This window comes from Octopus bimaculoides, chromosome 5 (assembly GCF_001194135.2).
Source record: "Octopus bimaculoides isolate UCB-OBI-ISO-001 chromosome 5, ASM119413v2, whole genome shotgun sequence".
Lineage (NCBI taxonomy): Eukaryota > Metazoa > Mollusca > Cephalopoda > Octopoda > Octopodidae > Octopus > Octopus bimaculoides.
In genome coordinates, this window is record NC_068985.1 from 42,443,112 (window position 1) to 42,453,943 (window position 10,832).

General features: G+C 38.1%; 1 long non-coding RNA gene across 1 annotated transcript in view; it reads right to left on the bottom strand.

Annotated features, from left to right (window-relative positions):
• Positions 1-3,224, bottom strand: part of LOC106876070 (uncharacterized) — a 9,668-nt gene extending 6,444 nt beyond the window's left edge. Inside the window, exons 1-2 of the long non-coding RNA XR_001410194.2 lie at positions 3,072-3,224; positions 1,029-1,095 (exon numbers count right to left, since the gene is read on the bottom strand). This is a non-coding gene — a long non-coding RNA (uncharacterized LOC106876070). The remainder of the gene's footprint in view (positions 1-1,028; positions 1,096-3,071) is intronic.
• Between the last annotated feature and the right edge of the window lie 7,608 nt (positions 3,225-10,832).

Below are 10,832 nucleotides of genomic sequence, written 5' to 3' on the forward strand. Positions count from 1 at the left end.
CACACACACACACACACACACACACACACACACACACACACACATACACACACACACACACACACACACACATACACACACACACATATATGCCGTATATACTCGATCTCATGTAAAAGTCGCCCCCTATTTTGGGCAAAAAAATTGGGAATTTTCCATAGATTCCGTATAAAAGTCGACTCTAGTATTTCACGAACAGGATTTGTGGGTCAAAATATCGTAATATCCTGTACGTAGTAATAACACTGTTACAAAATTGTGTAGCTACATTACTGTAGTCCGCTCTAGAGTTGGAACGCCTGGTGCTTATAATGGAGTGCTCGGTGTTTTGATACATAGAATTGGTAATATTACTGTAATTCATTATGTTTTTGTTTTTATTCTCTCAGAGATCAGTTGGTCTTCTGGTGTTGATATGGTACTTCGGATTCTAGCTTGAATTTCAGCTCCTCAAAAGTAGTATCCATGTAATAGTCGACCCCATAAACTTGACCTCAAAAAATGGTCTAAAAAATTCGACTTTTACATGAGTATATACGATATAGTCTGGCTGTACTGGTGATACTATACTTTGCTGAGGAGGTCATATAAGATCGAAACATACTGCCATAGATCATATTCACATCGCACTACATTCTATTTTAAAACTGAATTTGAATTAATTTAAATTAATTTTTAATGAAATTTTTATTTGAAATAATTCAAATTTCGGTATTATCTCCCTTACTTTACTTGGCCAAAATTAATTAAGTTGATTACTTTTTTATCCTCACTATGGATATAGTTTTAATGAATTTCAATTTCATTGTCTCGGTAGCTTAAGCAATATATTGGCAGTGCCATCAAAATTATCTGATACTTCTTAATATGCTGTTTAAGAAATATTTCACAAGTTATGAAGGTATGACAAAATAGTCCCCACAGAAACATTTTTTTATAAACGGATAACAACTGCATTTCATAAATATTTTCTGTATGAAAAAATACAAATTGGTTTTGGTCTGATCAAATAATATTTCTAAACTCACCTTCTAAGCTGATTGTTAACAATGGAACAAGTAAGAGAATAAGGAGATGCAGAACTGCCATTTTCCCCTGAAAATAACGATTGGAATAATCCATGATAAAAACATTGGCATCTTAGTAAACAAATATATGAAGAGATATCTGCATGTAATTTAGTGTCGTGAGTATGTAGGTCCCATGAGTGCCGCAAACACATAACCTAAAAGCTAAATAAATACGGATGTGACTCCGGATTGTTGTATATTCGTGATCCGTGTTGCATTTCTTTAATGGTGTTGTTTTGTCGTCTTAATAAATTATTCAAAGAAATAGATAAAATGTCTCGAAGAATTTATTTAAAACATTATAAAGGGGGGAGTTAACACAATATGAAAAACAATCTGAACATAAAATATAGAAATGTCGATTTTTATCAATATTGATATCAAATGACCATATTTCTGTGCACTTACTATACTATCAAGGGAATTTTACGAAATATTCTTCCGAGCAAATATTTTTTAAAGATTGTTGCAATTATAAAGGAGTAAAATGTGACAGAACATATTTTGTAAGATTATAGTAGAAGAAACTTGCTCAAGGTACCATGCAGTAGGACTGAACCCAGAACCATGTGGTTAGGAAGCAAGCCTCTTACAATACAGTCACGCCTGCGCCTATGCTGTTGTAGTTGTTGCCGATGATGCTCTTATTTACGTGGTTGTTCTTGTTGTTGACAATGTGCTGTCGATGTTGTCGTTGGCACTGTTACTGTTGTTGATAATGTTGATGTTGGTATTATTGTTTAACCGCAGGTAAACCCTAAGCAAGTACGCGTGCCACGTAGGTAATCAACTGAACAAGATCCAATTGATAAATCTATTCTTACAGATATATTCAGTTTTGGCCTAAGATGAGCACATTGAAACATTTACAGTGGTTAATCGTATGCCATGCTGGATTGTAGTGTGGGCCCGCTGCATTTTCTTGTTTGTTCATTCTGTTTCAGTGAATACTAAGAGTGGCCACAGGACTGAAAAATGGGAATCCATCAGAATGCAGAACTTGCTATTTATTCTCTGCTCTTATTAATGCTGGAATGCATCTTAAAAAAAAAAGACAATTAATTACTGCGGCTATTGTTTTTTGTGGCTTGGCTTGAAGGTGAGACATAAGATTTAGAATGCTACTGTAAATATATTCAAGGATTTTTGAATGTATATGCCTATCTGTGTGTGTGTGTGTGTGTGTGTGTGTGTGTGTGTGTGCGTGTATGTGTGTGTGTAATCAACAGAGAACTGTTGGTAGAACTGTACTTCTCTAGATCCAGGTCTTTGTGTGCAAAACAATGGGTTGGGGAAAGGTAAATTTGTGGGGAGAGGGAGGGATAATCGATTGTATCAACCCCAGTACTCAACTGGTACTTGATTTATCGACTACAAAAGGATGAACCGCAAAGTCGACTTCGGTAGGATTTGAACTCAGAAACTAAACACCCGAAAGCAATGCGCTAAGAACTTTGTCCGATGTGCTAACGATTCTGTCAGCTCACCGTCTTCTTCTTCTTCTTCTTCTTCTTCTTCTTATTCTTATTATTATTATTATTAATAATAATAATAATAATAATAATAATAATAATAATAATAATAATAATAATAATAATAATAATAATCTTTTCTTTATTGGCCGAAAACAAAACAAAATAGGGCCGATACGACACGACGAACAATTTGGATTAAGTACAATATTCGTGTACATAATAAATAACAAAACAATTAACAACAAAATTTAAAACTCCCCAAAAGCGGGGAGTTCCTCTCAGGGCCAACCAAGGAACCCCACCCATCCTGATTACTCCGACCGCCAAGGGCACCACAGGCAACCTCACTCCCTCTCGGCTCCTCCGGTCTACAAGCGCAAGTTCAGAGTAGGCTCGTTCCCAGTACATAATTCCTCATCTCTTAAATATAGAACTGTATTAATAATAATGATATATATTTTTTATCTGGAAGATAGAATGTGTTAAATAAATGATATTATTCAAATATTGTAGAAATGAAGATTACCTGAATACCCATCACAATCGGAGCCATCTGAAACAATCGTTTGGAAAGGTGAAGAGAGAAATCAGCTGCTTTAATGCGAAGCTTCTTTCGTACTCCAATTGAATATTTAATCTATTCGGTGAGTATAGTATGCTTATATATAGTCTGTAAAATAACACCTGAAATAAAATTATATACCCCGAAGATAAAAGAAAAATACCTGTTTGCCTACATATTCATCTTTATACACCCACATACACACTCACACACATGTGTGTGTATGTATGTGTATGTGTATGCGTGTATGTATTTATATATATATATATGCATGCTTATTTGTGTGTATATATATATGTACATGTGGGTATGCATATGTGAGAGTGTGTGTGTGTGTGTGTTGTTCTTGAATGTAATTATATGCATTTTGAAACTAGATACATGCATTCAGGTTCTACGACTTAAAGTACGCTTGTGAACGAGTTTTATAATCCATTCTTGTCAAAACAAACAAACATGCCGATTTGTTAAGATTGTACTGCGACACCATGTGACACGTCATTCCAATTTTGTGGAGTGAATATTCTTTACAAAACCACTACAACACGATTCTTGTAAATATTCGCGTTTTTAATGTATTTCTGAAGGACATCATCCTATTGTACAATATATTATCTAGTGTATATAAATTACAGTATGTGTGTGTATATTGACCATAGGGCGCAGCAGTGGCTGTGTGGTAAGAAGCTTGCTTCCCAACCACATAGCTCTGGGTTCAGTCCCACTGCGTAGTACCTTGAGCAAGTGTCTTCTACTATAACCTCGGGCCGACTAAAGCCTTGTAACCTCATGGACATCGGTGGCGATTTTTTTCCTCCGTTTTCCGACGAAGAGCTCCGCTCGAAACGTCATATTCTCTCTCTTTCCTTTCTCGAGCGTCTAGTAACACAATCTGTATCACGTCCTCACGTTGTTGTTTTTTGTTGTTGTTTTTTTGTCTTTTTCCTTTTTTGAACTTTATATATATATATATATATATATATATATAAAGAAGCCCGTCGTATGTGAGTGTGTGTGTCTGTCTGTCTGTGTCTGGTGTCTGTGTGTCTGTGTTTGTTCCCCCACCATCACTTGATAACCAATGTTGGTGTGTTTACATCCTCGTAAACTAGCGGTTCGGCAAAAGAGACCGATAGAATAAATACTAGGCTTACAAAGAATAAATCCTGGGGTCGACTTGTTCGACTAAAGGCGGTGCTCCAGCATGGCCGCAATGAAATGACTGAAACAAGCCAAAGAATAAAAGAATATATATGTGTATGTATTTGTGTGTCTGTGCTTAACCCCCATCACCGTTTGACAACCGATGTTGGTGTGCTTACGTCCCCGTAACCTAGCGGTTCGACAATATAGACCGATAGAATAAGCACTAGGCTTACAAAGAATAAGTCCTGGGGTCGATTTGTTCGATCAAAGCCAGTGCTCCAGCATTGTCGGAGTCAAATGACTGGAACAAGTAAAAGAATAAAATAATAATAAATATATGTGGAAAGTATATTTTATTTTCCGTGCTGAAATTCGAAACCGAATCTATGAATTCTTGCTCGCCATTGGCTGACCAGGCGGGAAAAATTTCTTTGTCCTGTCGGATGGGTTTCCACTCGACCTCCGACCCGGCTATGTCACGGAAAGTTCAGATAGACAGTAAGTAAGCTAAATAGGTACAAGCCACTCTTATAATGGTATATCCATCCTTCTAACTCGAATGGGTCATTATAAATACGAGTTCCGTTGGAGACACGGACAGTCAACACTGTGATAGAGATGGTTAGCACTGTGAGCGGAGCGATACGCAAGAGTTAGCAGTTGCAGACCACAGAACAGATCAGATAGAGAAACAACACAACAGAGGTGAATCACGAACAAACACGCATACACAAAATATGTCTTTTTACTATATCGTCCCATCAACATTCTCTTTCCTCCGTTTTTAGTTCGCCTACACGAAGTAGTTGGCTACATTATGTAGCGACATATTTGTTTCAAGTATCCAACAAAGTGAATGCAGCTGTGACTAAACAAATAGTGTAAACTACATTCCTATTCTTTCTTCATTGTTTTCCATCGATACCGGTCCATCATCTGCATCATGTGCTATACCGGCAACTTACAATGATCCTTCAACATCACATTCTGCTACGTATGTATGTATGTATGTATGCATGCGTGTATGTATGTATGCATGCATGTATGTAAATGCAGGCACTCACGCACGCACAAAACAGACATTTACAGTTAGAATGACAGATAGACAGGCAGATAGATAGATAGATAGATAGATAGATAGATAGATAGATAGATAGATAGATAGATAGATAGATAGATAGTAAGCAGGAAGGTAAGAAGATAGGTACGTAGGTGCAGGTATAGCGCTATACTTAAGAAATTCGGTTTGCAGTCACGTAGTTTCGAATTCAGTTCCACTGTGTGGTACCTTAGTCAAGCGTTTTCTACTATAATCTCGCACGGTTTGTCGACCAATGTCCGTTGAGTGAATCTGGAAGATGGAAGCCTGCGCGCGCGTGCGCGTGTGCACGCGCACCAGACTCGTGTTGGTTTGTTTATTTCTAAGTTAGCGTTTGGGCAAAACAGACCGATAGAATAAGTACCAAACTTAAAAAACTAAGTGCTGCGGTTGATTGTTCGATTAAACCCATTAAGGCGGTGCTCCAGCATGGCTGCCGTCCAATGATTTTGAGCTCCTGACGATATTTGAAATGTCAAATGTCTAATATTGCTCTTTACTTCACCCAGGACTGCAGTTCTGTCAAATACACGAGCTGGAACCATAGATTAAGATCATTTTAGGTCGACATTCATATAAATTTGATCCCTCAACGCATAGGGTTTCAAGGTGAGTTTTTGAGAGCACTTTTCTGGCGTTCTGTTTAATTCTTTGGGTCAATTCAGACGGTAATGTGAAGCTGTCGGAGACTGTGGTCAATCCCTAGCTAGGAACAGTTGATGTTGGGAGTGTGGCAGCAGGATTCAGCTTCTCGCTATACTTCCGGAAAGAGTCATAAGTGGTTGCCAGCGAATTTCTACGACTTCATCAGCACCAATTTCTGGGACCCTAATCCCTTTCATTGTAATTTCAGCACATTGTATGTGAAGGGGAATTTGAGAAAGACACCAACTACTCTGCCTGTAACATCAAGGACGAACTGGTAGCCAAGATCGAGGTGTTCAAATATCTTCCCAGGGACAAAGTGAGGAACGCATGCGCCAGATTCTGGAGCCGTCTTGAGGTCTTGGTGGAAGTTGAAAGCAACTACTTTGAGTAAACTGATCTCTCCTAGCTATAATCTAGTTGATATTTATTGATTTTTAAAATACTTTCTGTTTTGGATAATAATAGCCAAATGGATTTAATTGGACCCTCCTACCCACCTGGACATAAAGAACCACAATAAATATCATTGTTGATGAGCATTCTTTCCACTGTCTAACCTATATTTCTTCGATGACGTAATACCCGACCTAAAGAGTCTTCTGTTTATCTATCTCCCTCTCTTGTTCTTCCTTTCTGTTTTTCTCTCCCACCCTTTCCCTATTCTTCTCCTCTCCCCATCACCGTTCCCTTTCTCTCTCTCTCTCTCACTCACTCTTCCTCCTTGACTCTCTCGTTGCTCACACGTGACCAACGGCCATTCTTTCTTTCTTCCACTTCCTTCCTAAAGGCAAGACGTGCTTTTATCTGTCTCTTCTCAAAGCTCGTTTTTCCAGCGTTCACCACTTCCCATCGCCTTGGCTTAACAGCCCTCACCGTTTGTTATTACTGTTTTGTTCTCACTGTCGTTTTTGTTACCACTTTCACCCTCCGCAAAAAATCCCAAATTTTATTTAACTTGCTTTGCGGGAAGGACTGTTTTAACGAAGTCGCGTCTTGTCCTTACCTTCGAAACACGGAGTAGATAAAACAGGGGACAACTGATGAAGGGAATGTTCTTTATGTTGCATGTCTCGTTCTTCTGTTTGTTTTTTTCGTTGTTCGAAAAAATGTTCGTTTTCTATGTTTTTGTATTTTATGTTCTCGTTTCTCATTGTCTTTTTTTTATATTTGTGTGTGTGTGTGTGTGTGTGTGTGTGTGTGTGTGTGCGTGTGTGCGTGTGCGTGTGTGTATATTATTTATATATATAAATATATATATATCGTTTTTGTATTTGGTGTGCAAGATTTCTTATGTGAATTCGTGTGCTGAAACATGTTTTATTGTTTCTGAGGAGAGTCATTCTTTTAGCGCCTTATTATTTAATACACTCACCGGTTCGATTTCCATTCATTTACGTATTTATTTTTTCTAAAATTTTCGTTGCGTCTTGCAACCTCTTCAATGGTCGTTGACTGTCCGTTATCAGAGCTGCGTTCTTTTTGTTTGTTTGTTTCTTTCTTTGTGTGCATGTGTGTGCGTCTGTGTACATGTGTACATATATGTATGTATGTGGGTGTATGCATGTATGTGTGTGTATGTATATATGTATGCGCGTGTATATATTCATGTGTTTGTGTGTTCATGTTTGTGTGTGTGTGTGTGTGTGTGTTTGTCTTTATATGTGCGTGTATTTGTGTGTGTACCTCTGTGTATATTTGAATGTGTCTATGTGTATGAGTTTGTGTAACTAGATACGTACGTGCTATGTGTGTCTGTGTCCTTGTGTGTGTGTGTGGAGTGTGCGTGTGTGTATGTGGCCATGTGTCTCAGTCTTCATTTGTGTATGTACGTGTGTGTGTGTATGTGTGTGCTTGTCTGTCCGTATTACCTATATATCTATCTATTTAGCTATCTGCTTACTTACACATCCATTTACCTAAATATATATTTTATTGTGTCTGTAATTTTCCAGGTTTATTATCTTATGAATATTATTACTCTTGCTCGCATTTTTTCATGAAATATAATTATGTGCACGATGTGCAGACCTTGCAACAATGACTGATATTGAGTACAAGTTTAAAGGTGGTTGAAAGCTTCAGACTTAATGGGAGGTGTTACGGTAACAACCAGTTTATTGTATGCTGAGTCCTGAAAAGTATTTCAGGCACTTCAAAAAAAAAAAACGATGTCAGAAGAGGTGAGGTTTGATTGTTTAATTACAAACCATTATAAAGGCTGGGTTGAAAGAAAATCAGACAGAAAGAAGAGGGTGCAGTTTATACAAAGTTGTTTTGTATTAGAATGTCCTTTTAACACGTAGATCGGTTAAAACTATATGAACTTGTATACTATTGTATACTACTCTGGTGAAATAAAAAGAAGACTAATAGCAGCTATAACAGTTACAATAATAATAATAACATTAATTATACTCGTCATCGTCATCATCATCATCATTTTTACTATTATTGTTAAGGCGGCGAGCTGGCAGAATCTTTAGCGCGCAGAACGGAATGCTTATAAGCAAAATAAAACTTATTAAAATGACAGAACGTGAAGATAACTAAAACCCTATTCTCAATGTATTAAGAATTAATAAATACTATAGGCTGAAGTTTTGTGGGGAGAAAGATAGTCGATTGCATTGACCCCAGTGCTCAACTGGTACTAATTTAATCGACTCCGATAGGATGAAAGGAAAAAAATTCAATCTTGGCGGAATTTGAACTCCAGACGAAATGCTGATAAGCATAACACTGTATATAGCGAGGCAGATCCTTTGAATACCAGTTAGTGTTCATCGGATGAACTCTACTAGCTCACCGCCTTAATACATAGTGAAATAGTCCTTTCTACTATAGGCACAAGGCCTGAAATTTTGGGGGAGGGGCCAGTCGATTAGATCGACCCAGTACGCAACTAATACTTAATTTATCGACTTTACAAGAATGAAAGGCAAAGTCGACCTCGGCGAAATTTTGAACTCAGAACATAAAAACAGCCGAAATACCGCCAAGCATTTCGCCTGGCGTACTAACGATTCTTATTTCTTTATTGCTCACAAGGGGCTAAACGTAGAGGGGACAAACAAGGACAAAGGGATTACATCGACCCCAGTGCGAAACTGGTACTTGATTTATCGACCCCGAAAGGATGAAAGGCAAAGTCGACCTCGGCGGAATTTGAACTCAGAACGTAACGGGAGACGAAATACCAATTTCATTATTACCCACAAGGGGCTAAACACAGATGGGACAATACACACATGCGGGGACAATTAACACATGATAGAATGGAACAATGAAATTAAACAATGATGATGGGACGACTACCCCAGCCCCACCCCGGGGCGGGCGCGTTATTTCAATTATTTGAACAGTTCTTAATAGTTCCTTTCACAGTCTTCGATAGTTCTTTTCAAAATTATCTCAATAATTTATCCAAAATAAAACTACTCACCATTTTATATAATCTTTTATTTCTTCGTAGTTCACCACTGGAGCGCTGGGTTCGAAATTCACCTCGGGCCCCAGTGGGTTTATATCTGTCGGGAAAGCCTCTTTTAATTTTTTATACTTTTCTTTTTCTATTAAAATCCATCTCGCCTCCTTATCGCAACGGTCCGAGAGGTCCACTTTGACAATGTCTTTTATTTTGGATATCTTCTCTATTTTTTGTGTGTATCGATATGACATTAAATATATGCCGTTCCTATGTACCTCCTGCGTTTGTATGTCTGTTCTTTTTTTGTTTTTGTGATTCTGTACTACCATGCGTCTGTTCTTCTATAATTCTTTGTGACTGTATAGCTGTGTGTTTATCTGTCTGTGGTTCTGCATGTTTGTGTGACTGTAAGTCTGCATGTTGCGTTTGTGTGTCTGTGTTTTCAGGTTCTGTGCTTTTAGGTTTCTGCAACTCTGCGTTATCTTCTTCGCTTCCGAGTGTATGTATGTTTGTGTGTTTATTCATCTGTGTATCTGTCTGTCTGTGCGATTGTGAGACTGTATGGTTCTGTGGTAATGTTCTGCTGCTATTATCTTCTTTCCTCAGTGATCCCACTTGATCCTGTGATTTGCATTTTTTCCCTTGTTCGACTTTCGGCGATGAGCTCCTCCTTTTTCTCTTCCTTGATTTAGCTTCCTCAAAATCAGCGCTCTTCTCCTCTTCCTGTGACTGTTTCCTCTCCTCTATCACGCCTTCTTGCGTTTCCATTTCTTTGTTTTCCATTATTTCTGGGCACCTTCTTCTAATGTGACCTCTTTTGCCACATTCGTAGCACTTTGGAGGTCTCCCCTCCAACATTATGTCCAGTTTGTCCTCGTTAGGCAGTTCCAGTGTCTCCGGTATGTCATTGTAAACTTTCTGACTTGCTATAAAAAGCACATTCAATCCATAGCCTAGGCAATTTATTTGTTGGGTTCTGCTTATCATAATTATCCTGACATCTCCTTCTCTTTCACGAAAAATTGCTGCCATTACCCATTCCAACTCTATTTTCGGTGGGATCCTATCCACTCTAATCCACGTTGGACGTCTACCCAACTTATTGGGAAAGAGCATCCAATTTCCTTTGGCTAGTGCTTTATTGGCGTATTTTTTTGCTGCCTCCTCCGATACAAATGTTATTTCTACAGACGCGTATGTCTTGCCTCTTGTAAAAAAACGACACATCTTGCAATTCCTTCAAATACTCCTCCACCTCCTACTTCGTTGCACTCTCTATTCTTTTATTTTTCCTTGAAAAGGATTTATATTCCACGACTCCAATTTCCATTTTCGTCTTTTCCTCCTCTGATGGGGTCAACTTTACGTTTGGCCCCTCCTTCTTTATCATTTCTTTATATTTTTC